Source organism: Colobus angolensis, unplaced genomic scaffold (genome assembly GCF_000951035.1).
Source record: "Colobus angolensis palliatus isolate OR3802 unplaced genomic scaffold, Cang.pa_1.0 Scaffold315, whole genome shotgun sequence".
Lineage (NCBI taxonomy): Eukaryota > Metazoa > Chordata > Mammalia > Primates > Cercopithecidae > Colobus > Colobus angolensis.
Window position 1 is genome coordinate 2,574,051 of NW_012116433.1, and position 18,579 is coordinate 2,592,629.

The window sequence follows — 18,579 nt, forward strand, 5'->3', positions numbered from 1 at the left end:
CTTTCAGGCTTTTATATTTTATCTATTGGAGTTATCTTCCATAGCATTGAAAATCCTTTCTATAGGGTACTGTGTGTAATGAGCCTTAAAGGTCCTTGTGACCCCCTGATCTAGAGGCTGAATTAGAGACTGTGTTTGAGGGCAAGTAGACCACTTCAATGCCTTCACTGTTGAATTTGAGAGTTTCTGCTCAGCCAGGGACTTTATGTGATGTCAAAAGAACTTTAAAAGGTAGTCCTTTATTGGCAAGATACTTCCTGACTTCAATGACAGAGCATCGATGGAACCAATCCAGAAAAGTGGTTCTTGTTGTGCAGGCCTTCTTATTGTACAACGAAAAGACTGGCCGCTGGTGTTTATCTTTTCCCTTCAAGGCTTGGGGGTTAGCAGCTTTATGGGTAGGGAAGGTCCTGATCATAAACCTAACTGCATTTGCACAAAGCAGTAGAGTTAGCCTATTCCTTCCTGCCTTAAATCCTAGTGCTCACTTCTCTCCCTTACTAATAAATGTCCTCTGTGGTATGTTTTCTCCTCAAAATAGGGTACTTTTGTCTGCATTAAAACCACTTAAGGTAGACATCTTTCCTCCTCCATGATGTTTTTCAGTGGTGCCTGGGAAATCCTCTGCTGCCTCTTGGTTGGTAGCAGCTGCTTCTCCTGTTAGCTTGACATTTTTTAAGCCAAATATCTTTCTAAAATTATCAAACCATCCGTTACTGACATTAAATTCTCCAGCTTTAGATAATTCACATTCCTTTTCTTTTGTCATATAATGACTTCAATTTTTCTCAAATCAAATTAGTCTATAGGTATGCCTTGCTTATAGCAATGCTCCACCCATGTAAAAGCTGCATTTTTAATATGAGATAAAAAGATATTTCACAAAAAGTATAAGGTTTTTGTACTTGCTGACATAGCTGCTACAATACTTCAAAATTTTCTTTTCTTTTTTTCTTTTTTACAATGATCCATATGCTGGATTCGTTTATCTTGAAATAGTAGGTAGCCACAGTTGTAGGCCTCAATTTATGGCAAATATCAAGCAATTTAACTTTTTCTTATACTGTCATGACTTTTCTGTACTTCTTTGGAACACTCCAGCATCACTAGTAGTGGCACTTCTTATGGATCCCATGATGTTATTCAAGGTTTACAGTATTGCTCTAAACACAATGAAAACTATGCAAGAACCATGAGAGATCACTTTTTATTACAGCATGCAATTTACTGGAGACAATTGCTCACTCAGAGATGATTATTGTCACATGGCATTTGAAGCAGATATTTGCAACACTTGAGCTCATTGCAATAGCAACAGGTGGTGTCTACAAAAATATAGCAGTAGTACAGTTACACATGCAGTTAATTTTATGCAGTTATGATTTAATACTGCATCTTTACATTTGTTTACATTTCTCTTAACTAAATGGTACCATGTACAGTCTGTAAGTGTGTGGATAAGTTTTGATACATTTTAACTTTTTATAATCTGTGTGTGTTTTATGGTAGTAAATGATATAGATTAATATCTACATATATTTTGTGCATTTATGACATACCTAACTTTTTGATATTTCTAGGTTACACAGTTCTGTGAGTTTTTTCAAATTGTTGCAAAGCTCCAAAATTTTTCCCAATATATTTATTGAAAATAATTGCATATAAGTGGACCCAAACTGTTCAAACATGTGTTGTTCAAGGATCAGTTGTATATACTTTAGAATTATCTTTCCAATTTTTACTAAAAATCTCTTGCTGGGGTTTTGATTGGGACTGCATTGAATCTATATGTTTCAATGGGGAGAATTGACATGTTTATAATAATATTGAGTTTTCTCATTCATGAAGGTAATATAATCATCCATTCATTATATACTTTTTCTCATTAATGTTTTATACTATTTCGTGTACAGATCTGATATATCTTTTATTTTATTTTATTTTTTGAGATGGAAGCTCACTCTGTTACCCAGACTGGAATGCAGTGGCACGATCTTGGCTCACTGCAACCTCTGCCTCCTGGGTTCAAGCAGTTCTCTGCCTCAGCCTCTGAAGTAGCTGGGATTACAGGCACCTGCCACCACGCCTGGCTAATTTTTGTATTTTTAGTCGAGATGTGGTTTCACCATCTTGGCCAGGCTGGTCTTGAACTCCTGACCGTGTGATCTGCCTGCCTCAGCCTCCCAAAGTGCTGGGATTATAGGTGTGAGCCACTGCGCCCAGCTGATACATCTTTTATTAAACTCATTTTGATGCTATTGTAATTGGCATTATTTTTAAAGTTCTATTTTCTAGTTTTTGTTGCTAGTGTATAAATATACACATTAATTTAGCTGTACTCCGCTATCTTGATAAATTCACTTACCAATTTTAGTAGTGTATCTGAAGATTCTTTTGGATTTTCTATGTATGTAATCCTGTCATCTGTGAGTAATGGTAGCTTAATTTTTCATTTCTAATTCTTATGCCCTTTTTATTTCTCTTATCTTATTATACTGGCTAGGACCTTAAGTTATAAATTAAATAGTAGTGGCAATAATGGAATTCTTATCTCATTCACAGTCTTAATGGAAAAGTTTCACTGTTTTCTCATTAAACATGATCTTTGCTGTAGGTTTTTTATAGACACCCTTTTTAGGACTAAAAGTTTCCTTCTATTCCTAATTTGTTAGGTGTTTTTAATAAATACAAGTTGAACTTTACTAAATTTTTTTCCTGCACCTATTGCATTGATCATGATTTTCCTCCTATATTCTTTTAATATAGTGAATTTTCGTTGCAACCTTGGAGCGACATCACCTTTGTTGTGATATGTTTTTTCTGTATCATTGGGTTTGATTTTTTAAGATTCCATTATCTGTTTTCACAATAGATACTGGCCTATAATTTGTTTTTCTTGCAATTCTCTTGTGAAGTTTTGATATTAAGGTTAGGTTTCTTTAATGAAACAGGTTAGATATGTTCTTTTTTCCTACTGTTTGGAAGATTTTGTAAGATTGAAGTATTTTCTTCCTTAGAATTCACCCATGGACATATCTGGGCTTGGAGGTATTTTTTTTTTAAGTTGTTTTTGTTTTTTTGTGGTTTCTACCAAGTTGTAATTTAACATAGTGAAGAATCAATCTGTTATTTACCATATTGAAAGAATAGGCCGGGCGCCGTGGCTCACTCCTGTAATCCCAGCACTTTGGGAGCCCGAGGTGGGTGGATTATGAAGTCAAGAGATGGAGACCATCCTGGCCAACATGGTGAAAAAACGTGTCTACTAAAAAAAAATACAAAAATTAGGTGGGTGTGATGGTGCACGCCTGTAGTCCCAGCTACTCGGGAGGCTGAGGAAGAAGAATTGCCTGAACCGGGGAGGCAGAGGCTGCAGTGAGCTGAGATTGTGGCACTGCACTCCAGCCTGGTGACAGAGCAAGACTCCATCTCAAAAAAAAAAAACAAAAACAAACAGACAAAAAAGGAGGTGGGGGGAAATCATGGAATCAATGCAAAAAAAATTTAATAAGGTTCAAACTTTCTTTTGTTTTGTCTTTTTAATGTCTCTTATAAGTTACAGATTTAATTTCTTTGAGAGAGAACCATTAAGCTTTTCTACTTCTTGTATCAATTACTATAAGTTATTTTTTGAAGTAATTTATCCATTGCATTCTTATTTTCAAATTTAGTTGCATAAAACTCATAGTATCTCCTTATTATCATTTAAAACATTCATAGGATCTGTAGTGATGTCCTTTTTTCATTCCTGATAGTGATGATCTCTGCTTTCTCCCTCTTATTTATTTGTATCTATTAGTCTTGCTAGAAGTTTATCAAATTCATTAGTCTTCTCAAAGAACAATTTTTGGTTTTGTTGATTTTTCTGAATTGTAAATTTGTTTTTGTTTTTATTTCTGTTCTGTATTTCCTTCTAAATTTGAGGGGTTTAATATGCTATTCTGTTTCAAATTTTTCCGTGCATCTTTATATTTAAGGTGTATTTCTTATGAGCATTTTTTTTTTTTTTTCCTAGTGGGAGTTTTTAGTGTTTGTTTTGCTCATCATGGTTGTACCTGGAATAGTACGTGGAACATCCGAAGTGTTCCACCAGAAAATACTGAATGAATGAGAGAATGAGCACTGAGGTCTTTGTCAAGGGCAGAAGATGGGACAGAGATCATCAGGGATCTGAGTTTGTCCTGCAACAAGTGAATTGGTGCAACTCCCTTGGGGACTTTTGTTCTCTGTGTATTCCCTGTCTGACGATGATTTAGCCAGTCTTCATGCTTATCTGTTTCATGCCAATCCCCCTATCAAGGACGTCTGCTTTCCTTCTTCCCACCTCCATCACTCACAATTATAGCAGTGAGAGGTGCCACAAGCTTAAGTATATAGCATGTTCTTTGCCAACATTCCCGACAACCCCTCCTTTTCAATGTTCTCTCACAGAAAGATTGCCTCCCACACCTCTCTTCATTACAAAAGAGCCCAAATGACTCCGGGTATTTTAAGGGGCACAACGTTGTGACAGTGACAGAGCGATGTGGTATTAGCACAATGACTCCGTTGGATGTGCCATTAGGGCTTTGCATGTCATCTGGGTGACTGCTGCTTTGTCCACATTTAGCTGGGTGAGCCCCAGAGCTGAAGGAGTTTATTTTCAGTGTAGGAAGAAAAGCTTTTTGGATTTGCTTGTCAGTTCCTTTTTTTTTTTTTTCCCCCAAAGACTCCAAAGTTGATATGGCTTTTCCCCCCTGCCTTGCTTCAGAGGCCCAAAGATGTAGACAATGAGTCTCTGCATGACATTTAATTCGCCTACGGTGCTGTTTTGAATGTTACAGATGAACCAACTATGAATTGGCTGTATGTCTGTATTTGTATGAATATGTGAGACAAGAGGACTGGATGAACCAGAGAGAGGCATTCTTGGGAAGAATAAGAAGACATCAGAGAAGGGATAGTGGTGGGCATGGCAGATGAGAATCACAATGGTAGAAGGGACTTCAAGAGATCATCGGGGCTGGGCGTGGTGACTCACGCCTATAATCCCAGCACTTTGGGAGGCTAAGGCAGGTGGATCACTTGAGGTCAGGAGTTCGAGACCAGCCTGACCAACATGGTGAAACCTTGTCTCTACTAAAAAATACAAAATTAGCCAGGCGCGGTGGTGGGCACCTGTAATCCTGGTTACTCAGGAGGCTGAGGCAGGGGAATTGCTTGAACCTGGGAAGTGGGGGTTGCAGTGAGCCAAGATTGCACCACGGCACTCCAGCCTTGGTGACAAAGTGAGACTCTGTCTCAAAAAAAAAGAAAAGAAAAGAAAAGAAAAGACTGGTTGTGGTAGTTCACACCTGTAATCTCAGCACTTTGGGAGGCTGAAGCAGGCAAATCACGAGGTCAGGAGATTGAGACCACGGTGAAACCTTGTCTCTACTAAAAATACAAAAAATTACCCCGCATGGTGGTGTGCACCTGTAGTCCCAGCTACTCAGGAGGCTGAGGCAGGAGAATGGCGTGAACCCGGGAGGACGAGCTTGCAGTGAGCCAAGATCATGCCACTGTACTCCAGCCTGGGTGACAGAGTGAGACTCCGTCTCTAAAAATAAAAAAAGAAACCATCTGGTTGAGTCCTTTGTCCTTTGGTAGATGAAGTGTCCTCATCCATATTTTACAGACAATACAATTGAAATCCAGAAGTGTTTCATTATTTGAAGAAGAAGTTGGAATCTGATTCTGCTAGCCTGTGAATTTCAAAGGTCAAAGGCTATGTTTACCTTGATCACTGTTGTATTCCTAGCACCTAATTCAGTGAGTTGTAGAGGGTAGGTGCTCAATAAATATTTGCTGAGTAAACACCAAATATGTACCTACAGCTGCTGAAAATTCCTTTACATTACACTTTAAGTTGTTCTCCAGAGCATCTGGTTAACCTGGCCCTAACGTACTACAAAAATTATCAGTTTTTTAATTCATAGATACATGATAACAAGGAAAATAAATGGATTTCAGTTTATTAGATGAGGGTTCATTAATATAACAATTTTTTGTTGAGTATCTGTTAATATTATATACAAAGCACTGGTCTAAATACTGGGAATACATCAGGGAACAAAACAATCCAAATCCCTGCCCTCATGGAACTTACATTGTTTACAATGTAAACACACACACACACACAAAAAAAAGTCATATACATAGTGCGTTAGATGGTGAAAGAGTACAAGGGGATGGGGTCAGTTTTGGTAGGAGGGCCTGATGATGTACTTTTATGTCGGGTAGTTAGGAAAGACCTCACAGAGAAGTTGACTTTTGAATAAAGACCTGAAGAAAGCTAGGGATAAAGCCATATGGACATCTGGGGAACAAGCATTTTGAGAAGGAACAGCAAGTATGAAGACCCTGAGGAAGGAGGGTGTCTAGAGAGAAGCTAGGAGAACCATATGGATGGAGCTTATCAACTAGGGGAGCCGGGTCAGGTAGAATCCTGTAGGTCATGATGAGACTTTGACTTTAACTTAGGGTGAGATAGGAAGCCTTGGAGAGCTTTGAAGAGGGCAGTGACATGATTCAGCTTACATTTGAATGGAGTCACACTGGCTGCTTTGTTGGGAATGGACTGAAAGGGAGCAAATAGGAGGCAAGGAGACCAGTTAGGAGGCAATTGCAATAATATGAGTGAGAGATGATGGTGACTTAGGCCAGAGGGTAGCTGTATGAAGGGTGAGGAAGAGTGAAATTCTGGATAGGTTTTGAAGGAAGGAAAGGCTGATGGATTTATTGATGAACCTGACGTGGGATATGAGAGACAAAGGGGGAGGGTCATGATTATTTGAAGGCTTTTGGCCTGAGCGGCTAATAGGATGGCATTGTAATTAACTAAGTTGGGGAGACTGGTGAGAAGAGCAGGTTTGTGTTTTGCGGGGGAAGGGGGAAGGATCAGGAACTCAGGTTTAAATGTGAAGTTGGAGGTGGCTACTGGACATCCACAAAGGATCTTTTGTAGGCAGGTAGAAACATGACTTGAATTCAGAAAAGTTTGTGGTGAAAAAATACATATGTATCTGTATTATTGTAGTATATAGTTTTTGAGATCATGAGAATTAGATGTGAACAAAACTGATGTCATGATTTTTATTAGTATATGGTCCAGGTAGGGTTTTCTGTTATATTCTGAGGGCCATTGATTAGCTTCAGGGCTACTAATCCAAGCTAACCATGTAGGGCAAGTATGTGTTAACTCTACAGGTAAGCCAGTGAGGGAAGCGGGTGGATCAGCTTAAGTCAGCCTCACTGCCAGGAAAGCAGCCTCAGGTGTTGGGTCAGCTCTGCTATCATCCTTTCTGTGAAGTGGAAGACATCCTGATTGCTATTATAGATATGAAGATAAACTCACCTGGATAATGTCATTTCACCATGCAGGCACCCCTCGTCCACATGTTGAGACATGGACATACACATGCAGTTGAATTCATTTCTTGTTTTTCTTGTGATACATTCACCTCAGGGTGAGACTTAGGTAGAGTTGACCAATGGGCTGGAGATCATGTGCTTAGGAAACCCCAAGAACACAGCTGGTCTCAACTTGACGTAAGGTGTTTCTTTCCAAGGAGCCCCAGATGGATTGTGCTACACTCATAGAATTATGGTTGGTACTGGAGTTGCAAAGAAGTAGACTTGGAGAGTTCCTTTAAGGAACTTACCTAGTAGACTTACATGAAAATTCAAATAGTAATGCAAGATGGGAGGTGCTAGACAACAGAGGCATGAAATAGTTCATATGAGTCATGAGAAATTCTGAGCGAAATCCTAGGTGCCATAAAGTTAGGAAAGGCTCATTCACGTAGGAGATGGGGCTTGAGCTAACCTTTGAGAAGTGGGAAGACTTAAATAAGTAAAGAGGAAGAGGGCTTCCTAGAGCAGGTTGTACATAAACAACTCTAAACAGCACCATAAATATCACAATCCATGTGTATGGCCCCAAGATGGAAAGACACTCCAGGATGGAAAAAAACAAGGAGATAGAGTTACATAGTACATGGAAAGTTTATTTGTCTGATGCTAGTCAAATATCCATCTACTTATTTAGCAAATATTTATTGTCTGGCGTCATTGAGTTCACACTGAACAGAGTGGAAGATTCATTTAGGAAAGCAGTGACAAAAATGTGTGGGCTGTTGCTACACAATGTGAGGCCTTGAATGTCAAACCAAGGACTTAGGACTTTGCCCTATGGACAATCAGGAGGTATAGAAGTTTTTGGATGAGAGGTTGATGTTTTAAAAATAGTGTTCTAGAAGGATATCTTGGCAACAGTGCACCGGATGGCTTGGGTTATAGGGTGGCTTGTGGTGGAGAAGTGAAGGAAGACCATAAACCAGGAAAAGAGTAGAGAGTATTAAAGGTAATTCAGTATGGGTTAACAGAAAGACATAGAGCCATTTTCAAACATACAGAGTCGACTGTACATTCACCAATTAGTTGCTTGGTAAATGCTTACCGTGTCCATGGTTCTCTAATACATGTAAAGGGGAGACCGAAAAAAATCTAACAGTAATAATCCCAGGTATATCTGTGAATATAAAACACATATCCACATTGCAAGTCAGCCTGTCAATAAGGGAGGACAGAACTTAGATAAGCAGAGTGAGATATGGTGAATAAATTTAATAACTGCCAAGCCAGTTAGTATTTATGGAGCTCCTTAATGTCTTAAAGCATGACTTTATCACACTTGAGATTTTTTTACTACAACCCTATGAAATTAGTGTTACCACCCCATCTTTCAATTTCAATGAGGAAACCAAGATGCCGAGAGACTGAGTGACCTATTGTGCTACCTAGCCTTGCACTGCACCAAGCTCAGTATCTCTACAATGCGTAGGTAGGGGAGCCTCTAGTTACTGAGCCAGCTTTGTCAGCTGTGGTGAGGGTCACACCTGATGCAGCCGTGAGTGCATCTCCTCCTCAAGGGACATACAAGACCCTGCTGAGCTAAGACATCCAGTATGGGGTCTTGTCACTGCCAAGAATGCCCCTGGCCATAATAACCGTCCTTGAGTAGCAAGAATAGCAGAGTCCCTACTCCCTGCTCCTGGATGAGTTAGGTCAAAAGGGACTCTGCCGAATCTCCTTGGCACTGGTCCATCAGAGCTGCCTCATGCCTATTTCCATGCCTAGGTTATGCTGTAGGAAGCACTGGCATATCCAAGGCTAGATCTTCCATTTCCTTCCCCTGCGAGTCTTCTCTAATTGCTTGGAACTCTGGGAAGTCCAGCTTTTGGCTTAGTAGAGGGCTGTTCTTTCACTGAGGCAGGGCCCTTTCATTCTGGAACCTCTTTTGATTATGAAGGTAATGTTGAAGTAGTTGGTGGGTATATTTTCTAGGGCTGCCGTAACAAAACACCACAGACTACTGTCTTAAACAGGAATTTACTTGCTCATAGTTCTAGAGGTTGGGAGTCCTAGAGCAAGGTGTTGGCAGGTTTGTTTTATCCTGAGCCTCTCTCCTTGGCTTGCAGATGGCCCCCTTCTTGTTGTGTCCTCACATGTTCTTTTTCTGTGTGCATGCATCTTTTGTGTACAAGTTTACTTATCTTGTAATAATACCAGTAAGGTTGTATTAGGACCCACCCCAGTGACCTGATTTTTAACCAGATCACCTCTTTAAAAGGCCCTGTCTCCAAATATAGTGGGGGTTACGGCCTGGGGGTGAATTTTGGTGGGAGACACAATTCCGCTCATAATCCTGGGGAAGTTCTTCCCACTCCACATTTCATTGTCCTGTTGTCCTTGCTCTCCTAATTCCACTTCCCTTCCCTCACCTTTTCTGGAAGTCTATTTGAGCAGGATCCAGAAGATGCAAGGGAGAGATCTGAAGTGTTGCTTAAAAAAACTGCAACAGCCCACTTATGCTTAGGAGCTTTTTCTGGACACCTTTCAGCAGCAACACACCCTCACAGTTGGACTTCCTATGGTGAAGGAAATTTTCTAATTTCTTTTATTAAGCTAATTAGGAAAAGAAAAACAATCATTTTTTCTCAAATCAGGTACTGTAACTGGGACACAATGATTATTAATCATCATCAGCCGCAATTGAAGTCCATTTGGTCATTCAGCAAACATTCCCCAACCCCATTCCCACCTTTCCAATTATGCAACTCCTCAGTTAAAATCGCCATCTCCAGGAGACTCTCCCTGACTGGCCCACAATGATAAACCCCTTTTCAAAATTTATGTAACATTTGACATCTGTATTACTTATTTGGTATGTATTATAGTGTACCTTAAGATCTTTTATGTACACATATACCTAACAAAATAAGTTCCTTAAGGACAAAGGACCACACTTTATGTAATTTTTGTTTGCTGGAATTTAACAGAGAGTAGGCACAGAATAAGTTCTCAAATGTTTGCTGAATGATTAAATGATTAAATAATTTGAGGATGGGTATTTTTTGGGTCTATAAATTTAGAAGTTACTGTTTAATCAAATAAAATAACATTATTATATAGATTTTGTGGATTACAAATTTTGAAAAAATTGAACAGCAATAAAATACATTTTAAATTCAAACAATATATAGGCATACCTTGGAGATACTGCAGGTTTGATTTCAGACCACTGCAATAAAGTGAATATTGCAATAAAGTAAATCACACAAATTTTTGTTTCCCAGTGCATATAAAAGTTATGTTTACACTATATTGTAGTCTATTAAGTGTGCAATAACATTGTGTTGAAAAAACAAATCAACATACCTTAAATGAAAAATATATTGCTAACAATCATCTGAGCCTTCAGAAAATCTTAATCTTTTGCTAGTGGAGGGTCTTGCCTCAATGTTGGTGGCTGTTGACTGATCCAAGTAGTGGTTGCTGAAGGTTGGGATGGCTGTGGCAATGTCTTAAAATGTCTTAGTCTGTTTTTATTGCTATAAAAGAATACCTGAGGCTGGATATTTTATAAAGAAAAGCGGTTTATTTGCCTTACGGTTCTGCAATCTATACAAGAGGATGGCATTGGCATCTGCATCTGGTGAGGGCGTCAAGCTGCTCCCACTCATGGTGGAAGGCGAAGGGGAGCCTGCCACATGGTGAGAGCAGGAAGCAAGAGAGTGGGGAGGGACGTACCAGACTCTTAAAAATTCTGTAGAGACCTAATAGAGCAAGAATGGAGAACTCATCATCATGATGAGGATGGCACCAGCCGTCAAGCTATTCATGGGAGATCCACTCCCATGACCCAGACACCTCCCATTAGGCCCCACCTTCAATACTAGAGATCCAATTTCAACATGAGATTTGGAGGGTCAAATTTCCAAACTATAGCAATAAGAGAAGAATGATGCTTGCTGCAGCCATTGACTCTTTTGTGAAAGATATCTCTATAGCATGTAATGCCGTTTGGTAGCATTTTACCAACAGTAGAACTTTTTTTGAAACTGAAGTCAGTCCTCTCAAACTCTGCTGCTGTTCTATCAACTAAGTTTATGTAATTTTCTAAATTTTTTGTTGTCATTTCAACAATGTTCACAGCATCTTTGCAGGAGTAGATTTCATCTCAAAAAGTAAAAAGCAACTCCTCGTCGATGAAAATTTTATGAGATTGCAGCAATTCAGTCACATCTTCAGGCTCCATTTCTATTTTTAGTTCTCTTGCTGTTTTCACCCCATCTGCAGTTACTTCCTTCACTGACGTCTTGAACTCCCTCAAAGTCATTCATGAGGGTTGGAGTCAACTTTGTTCAAATGCCTGTTAATGTTGATATTTTTACCACTTCCCATGAATCATGAATGTTCTTAATGGCATCTAGAATGGTGAATCCTATTCAGAAAGTTTTCTGTTTACTTTGCCTAGATCCATTAGAGGAATCACTATGGCAGCTATACCCTTATGAAATACATTTCTTAAGTAATAAGACTTGAAAGTTGAAATTACTCCTTAATCCGTGGGCTACAGAATGGATGTTGTGTTATCAGACATGAAAACAACATTACTTTCCTTGTACATGTTCATGAGAGCTCTTGGATGACCAGGTGCGGTATCAGTATTTTGAAAGGAATCTTTTTTTTTTTTTTTTTGAGAAGCAGATCTCAACAGTGGGCTTAAAATATTAAGTAAACCATGCTGTAAACAGATGTTCTGTCATCCAGGCTTTGTTATTTCATTTATAGAGCACAAGCAGAGTAGAAATAGCATAACTCCTAAGGGCCCTAGAATTTTTGGAATGGTCAATGAACATTGGCTTCAACTTAAAGTCACCAGTTGCATTAACCCCCTATTAAGAGAGTTAGCCTGTTCTTTGAGTCTTTGAAGCCAGATGTTGTCCTCTCTTCTTATGATTTTCTCCTCCCTAGTTATGAAAGTCCTAGATGGCAGCTTCTTGTAATATGAAACTGTTTCATCTACACTGAAAATCTGTTGTTTAGTGTAGCCATCTTTACCAATTATCTTAGTCTTCTGAAAACCTTGCTGCAGCTTCTATATCTGCACTTGCTACTTCACCTTGCACTTTCATGTATGGAGACAGCTTCTTTCCTTCAACCTCGTGGGTCAATCTCTGCTAGTTTCCAACTTCTGCAACTTTCTCACCTCTGTTGGCCTTCACAGAATTGAAGAGACCTAGGTTCTTGCTCTGGATTAGACTTTGGCTTAAGGGGACGTTGTGACTGGTTTGATCTTCCAACCAGACCACTCAGACGTTCTCTGTATCAGCAAAAGGTTATTTAGCTTTCTTATTCATGTGTTCACTGGAGTTGCACTTTTAATTTCCTTCAACAACCTTTTCTTGCACTCACAAGTTGACTATTTGGTGCAAGAGGCCTAGCTTTTAGTCTATTTCAGCCTTCACCATGCCTTCCTCACTAAGCTTAATCATTTCTAGCTTTTGATTTAAAGTTAGAGAAGTGTGACTCTTCCTTTCACTTGAACACTTAGAGGCCATTTTAGGGTTATTAACTGGCCCAATTTCAATATTGTTATGTCTTGGGATAGGGAGGCCAAAAAAGAGGGAGAGGAATGGGGGAATGAATGGCAGGTCAATGATGCAGTCATAATACACAACAATTATCAATTAAGCACACTAACTTACATAAACATGATTTATGGCACCCCAAAACAATTACAGTAACATCAGAGATTGCTGATCACAAATCACCATGACAGATACAACAATAATAAAAAATTTTGAAATATTACAAGAATTATCAAAATGTGACACAGAGACATGAAGCGAGCATGTGCTGTTGGAAAAATAGCATCCATAGTCTTATTGGACTCAGGGTTGTAAAAAACACAACATTTGTGAAGTGCAGTAAAGTACAATAAAACGAGGCATGCCTGTAGAACTAATCTCGTGTCTTAGATGTGTGACAAAAAGGAAACACTAGAGCAAGGTTAGAGAGCTCTGCTTTCTGCTGTTCCTTTCATGGACTTTTGGACCTTTGGAAGTTACTCAATCTCTCTCAGGACCTTTCACCATTTGCAATGTGAGGCCATGGACTCTCAGATGACAACTAGATTTACCTTGCATGCAGTTTTCAGTGTATGGATATGGTTTCCTGCAGAAAGATCCTGCGACCATGTCCAAACCCATCTATGAAAAGTACCTGGAATTGTTAGTCATGTCAACAAATGCAGAGGTGGAAGTATAGGTAGTGTAAGTGTAGACGTTCTCTGAGGTCACTCTGAGCAGTAAAGCTCTATGAATTTATTATTCACTTTCTCTTTCATGACAAGAAAGCACTTCAGAAACTTGTGGGGCTCTGTAGTCATCACCAAGAACATTTGCTTTCATTGTACTGTTGATAAGTAGGAGTGCTCATTAGCAGAGATTCTGGGTTAGTATATAGTGTGCTACTTGATCTAAATTCAGGAAAACATGCCCAGGGCGTAGGACTTCCATACACAAATTTTCTTAATTGCATTGATGTAAAATGTGCGATTAAAAGGGTAATGAGTGGTTTTCTCTAGGTAATGATCATGGGTAATTTTTATTTTCCTGTTTATGCTTTTCTGTACTTCTAAATGTTCATGTGTTTTATAACTAGAAGAAACAAATCCTGTAAAAAAGAATGATAGATACTCTAGCAAGATTAAAGAACAAGGAAGAATTTCAAAATTCGTTCATTTCAGCAAAATCCATTTCATTCAATAAGTATTTATTTACCACTTACAATGTTACAGGTACTGCGGGGGTTACCAGTAACTGATTCAAGGAGAGCTGTTCACAGAGCAAGATGTTTCACACAAGGGAAAGCTATTGAACTAGGTCTTGTAGGAAGAGTTATCAATTGACAGAATATGAAAATGGGGCATCTTGGGAAGAGGAAATGGCACCTGTATCTGGAAAATGTAATGCATTATCAAAGGACTGTGAAAGGTCAGTTAATGTTTCTGAGAGGAATCCTCCTGAGGAGTGGGGGGAGATAAGGCTCAGTAAATAGATGAGGCCCAGACTGTTGTGTCATGGTGTCTAGTGGGCAAAGTGGAGCCACTGCAGGGTTCTGAGCAGAGAAAGGTCACCATGAGAACAGTGTGTTGGGAACGCTGATGTTGGCTTCAGGAGGGTCAGAGGGAATTCATTGGCCAGCCAGCACAGTGGTTCAGGGTAAGGGAATGCTGTCTAAGCACCAGGCTTCTTCCCAAGTGTTCTTAATTACTACAATTAGGAAGATTAAGATTTAAATTGTGTCACTAACTTGCTTATTCAGTGGATGAGGCTACAGATTGCTAAACTTTTTGGAATTGTGATACAATAATCTCATTGTTTTAGTGTCATGTCTTTTCCACCCATGTCTGCTTTCTCTTTCTAACCTTCTCCCACCCCATGTTATTGGCATTTAGTTCATATTCATTTTAGTATTAAAGTGAAGTAATTATTTCTGTATTGTGAAATTGGCATTTGAGATCATTGGAAATATTCCTTAATGCTGTAAGCTAGAGTTTTAAAAGATAGGGTTAGTTAAGTCATATTTTTAAAAAGAAAAAAATCACCCAGAAGCTATTGAAGATGATGAGATGTTGAGATGGACTGTGTGTCTCTCGAGTCAATGTCAATAACCTTTGGAACCTGTCCTAAGTGAGAACCTCGAATGCCCTACTGCAAATGCACGTGTTGAGCTGCTGATTCAAGACTGATCACTGAGGGTGCCTCAGAACTTTCCATTTTCTTAGATTCTTCAGCAAACCCCCCACTGAGGAATGGAAAAACTCACTCTCAGGGACCTTATGAGACCAAGTCAGAGTAAATGTCCAGGGTTTACAGAGTGGATACAGTGGCTCTGTTTCTCAAGAAGGACTCTGTATAATTAGATTATCATTCTTCTATTAAAAAATTGAAATTCTTTCTCCCAGGAGCTCATTGCCAGTGCCTTCTCTGTAGTCTTATAGTCAATTCAAAAATATATCGCTTCTGGAAGATGTGAGCTTGAAGTGTGAATGCTATCACATGAATCTTCTTTTTATCATAGAAAAGGCTTTTAGATGGGGTGTTGATGTCAAGATTAACTCAGAGAAAAGTGGCTGCAGTTAGGGCTGAATGATAGTGATCATTCCAAAGCTCATTAGAAGTCTAAAAAGTTAATATTTAGACTTTGACCAAAACCCATTTGTCCTAGAGTGAAATATGGTAGCGAGAGAAAGACAACCCTGCAATCCCGAAGTGTAGGCGGGCCTTTCTTTAGGAACCAGGCATGTTCTTGAAATCTTGTGTGTCAATCAGCTTTTTGTAAATGGAATCCTTTTTTTTCCTTCATTAACTTTCCCTGTAATTTCAGCAGTGTTTAACATTCATTACTGATTGATCTTGAGTTGGCAGTTAACTGCTAACATTCAGGTTTCGATTTTAGTGCTTCTTTCTTGATTTTCTTGCCCCCCCTTTTTTTTTTTTGCTCACTTTCTTTCAGTAACTACTTAAGGAGTAAATACTATGTCTCAGGCCCGGTGTTAGGGACTGGGAATGTAGGTAAGAATGACAGGTAAACAATTACCGTAGGAAATGGTAAATGCAAATCCTAGGAGTGCAGAGAAGCTGTGGTAGTGCAGAGTCCCTCTGTCTGGGGAAGGCTTCCCAGGGCAGGGGTTACTGAAGGGATTTGAAGATGTGAGGAGGAGCTTGCTTGGGTGATGCCCATCCAAGGAAGACCAGGATCGGAGGCAGGTTTGGGATTGACTAACTGGAAGGACTTTGGTGTTGGGGAGTTTCAGTCTGAGGACAAGCAGTGAAGCAGCTGATGATCTCTGCTTAGCCTTCTACGTGGAGTGAGTAGTAGGGAAAAGTTGTTTGCAACATTTATTTCCCTAATGGCCAGGGAGGGGTTATTTCACTATTATTTTTCTCTCAACTTTTCTATCAAATACACTTGTGGAGTTTCTGTAGTGTGAATTATCTTACTTCAATGTGTAAGTTCAATCTATATTCATGAAGTAGGAGGGCACCCCTAAATAACATTGAGAGGGAACAAACATGAATATTTTCAGTTTTAGTGGGAACTCTCCTATTTGACTTAGCAACATTAAAAATGATTATATAGAAATTACAAATTTTTATGGTAAAGGACACCACAAGTAATGTCAACAAATGATTAATACACTGAGAAAAATTACACATAAAACAAAATTCTAATATAAGCAATATATAAAGAGCCTTTATAAATTTATAAGAAAAAGACAACATATAGAAATATGGACAAAGGAAGTGAGTAAGCGATTCAAAGGAAAGGCAATCCATATGGCCAATCAACACTACAAATGATGCTAAAACTCAGAAAAATGCAAATTAAAGCAATAAAGTGGACCCATTCTTTATCCATCAGGTTGGCTAACATTAGTAGGAAGATTAGTGGAATGTTGCCTATCTGTGGTTCTGTGTGTCTGTGTGGGTCTACTTTAATGAGTTTAGATCTAGGTGCTTGTCCTGGAGGCATATTCACAATGTGTTTTTTAAATAAGAAAAGCAAGTTACAGAGTAATGTGTATAGTATGATCTCATAAAAAAAAATAGCAAAATGCTATGTGTAAGTTTGAATGTGCAGGAAGATAGGTGGGAAGAACACACATCGAGCCATAAGCACTTATCACAGCAGGATGGGATTGGAGGGAGGGTGGGGGCAAGTAACTTTTTCTATATACATCTTTGTATTACAGTTGTATACATATTGGCTTTGTAATTTAACGTACAAAGACAATTAAAATAAGTACCTAGAAATTACGAACAGATTAGTACACTTTTTCTGCCATAATGTTGTTCAAACCAGCTAGAAAACAATTTTGTGATGCCAGGTGAGATGAACTCTCCACCTCTTCCTGAGGGCTTTGCCTTCATGCATGGGACAAAACAGTGTAATTAACATGCTCCCCACGCCTCCTCCCCGCCCCCTTAAAACCTAATATTCATTCATCTCTTACTTTGGCTAGTATTTAAAAAGAAAACATTTGTCAATTACTTCCCACTGACAAGCACCATCCCACTGAGGGGGCAGGCAGGAGGTCCATCTCACCACCCAGCCATACTGCCACAGCGCCCTCTCCATCTGGTAATACAGCCCAGGCACTCCTCTGGAATCCTGAACATACTCCAGGCACCTTTCTTCTTACTGAACACCACCTATGCTCAGAGCACGATGCTGGGGAGCACACTGTGAGACGGCACCTCTGGTATCAGGCAGCTTAAGATGCATTCAGAGAGATTGCAAACTGCAAGGATTCAAGGCACAGCAAATGATACACAGACAAGAAAAAAGGACATTTAGAGAGCGGGATAGGGCCTGAAGGCTTGAATGGTCCCACAAGACTTTCTCAAAAGTCATCACCCTGGACCTGAAACATTAGAGCTCTTTCCAGAGTAAGTCTATTCTCAGCCAGAGGCAACAGAGGCTGTCCATGTGTACTGGTTTCGAGTTCTGCTTACCTCCCAAGTGTCGTTTTTTCTGACCCTGACCTAATTCCTCCCAGGCCAGGCTGGCCAGGACCCTCTGAAATTGCTCTCAGGCAGCTGGAAGGCCTGGCTGGCAGGAGCCCTGGGTTTTTCACCCTCAGCCCCAGGGCTCTTTGAAGGCCTACTCTCCAAGAACAAACAAACCTGGCCTGATGCTGCATAGTTGCATAATAGGGGAGCTTTCTCGGCCTGGTGCCCAGGGTGGCAGAGCTGCCAGCCAGGTGCATGATCCTCAATTAATTAGGTGATTATAGGTAGTCCTGCAGCCCAGGCTGTGTGCTGATTAGTCTGGGCTGATGTTGGAGACCTCTGGCTGAGAGTAGACATACTCTGAAAAGAGCTGTAATGTTTCAGGTCCAGGGTGATAACTTTTGAGAAAGTCTTGTGGGACCATTCAAGCCTTCAGGCCCTATCCCGCTCTCTAAATGTCTTTTTTTCTTGTCTGTGTATCATTTGCTGTGCCTTGAATCCTTGCAGTTTGCAATCTCTCTGAATGCATCTTAAGCTGCCTGATACCAGAGGTGCCGTCTCACAGTGTGCTCCCCAGCATCGTGCTCTGAGCATAGGTGGTGTTCAGTAAGAAGAAAGGTGCCTGGAGTGTGTTCAGGATTCCAAGGGAGTGCCTGGGCCGTACTCCCAAATGGAGAGGGCGCTGTTGCGG

General features: G+C 39.8%; 1 protein-coding gene across 3 annotated transcripts in view; it reads left to right on the plus strand.

The window, feature by feature from the left end:
- The window catches only part of CACNA1E (calcium channel, voltage-dependent, R type, alpha 1E subunit), a 347,324-nt gene that overhangs the window by 139,349 nt on the left and 189,396 nt on the right, over positions 1–18,579 (plus strand). The window lies entirely within an intron of this gene.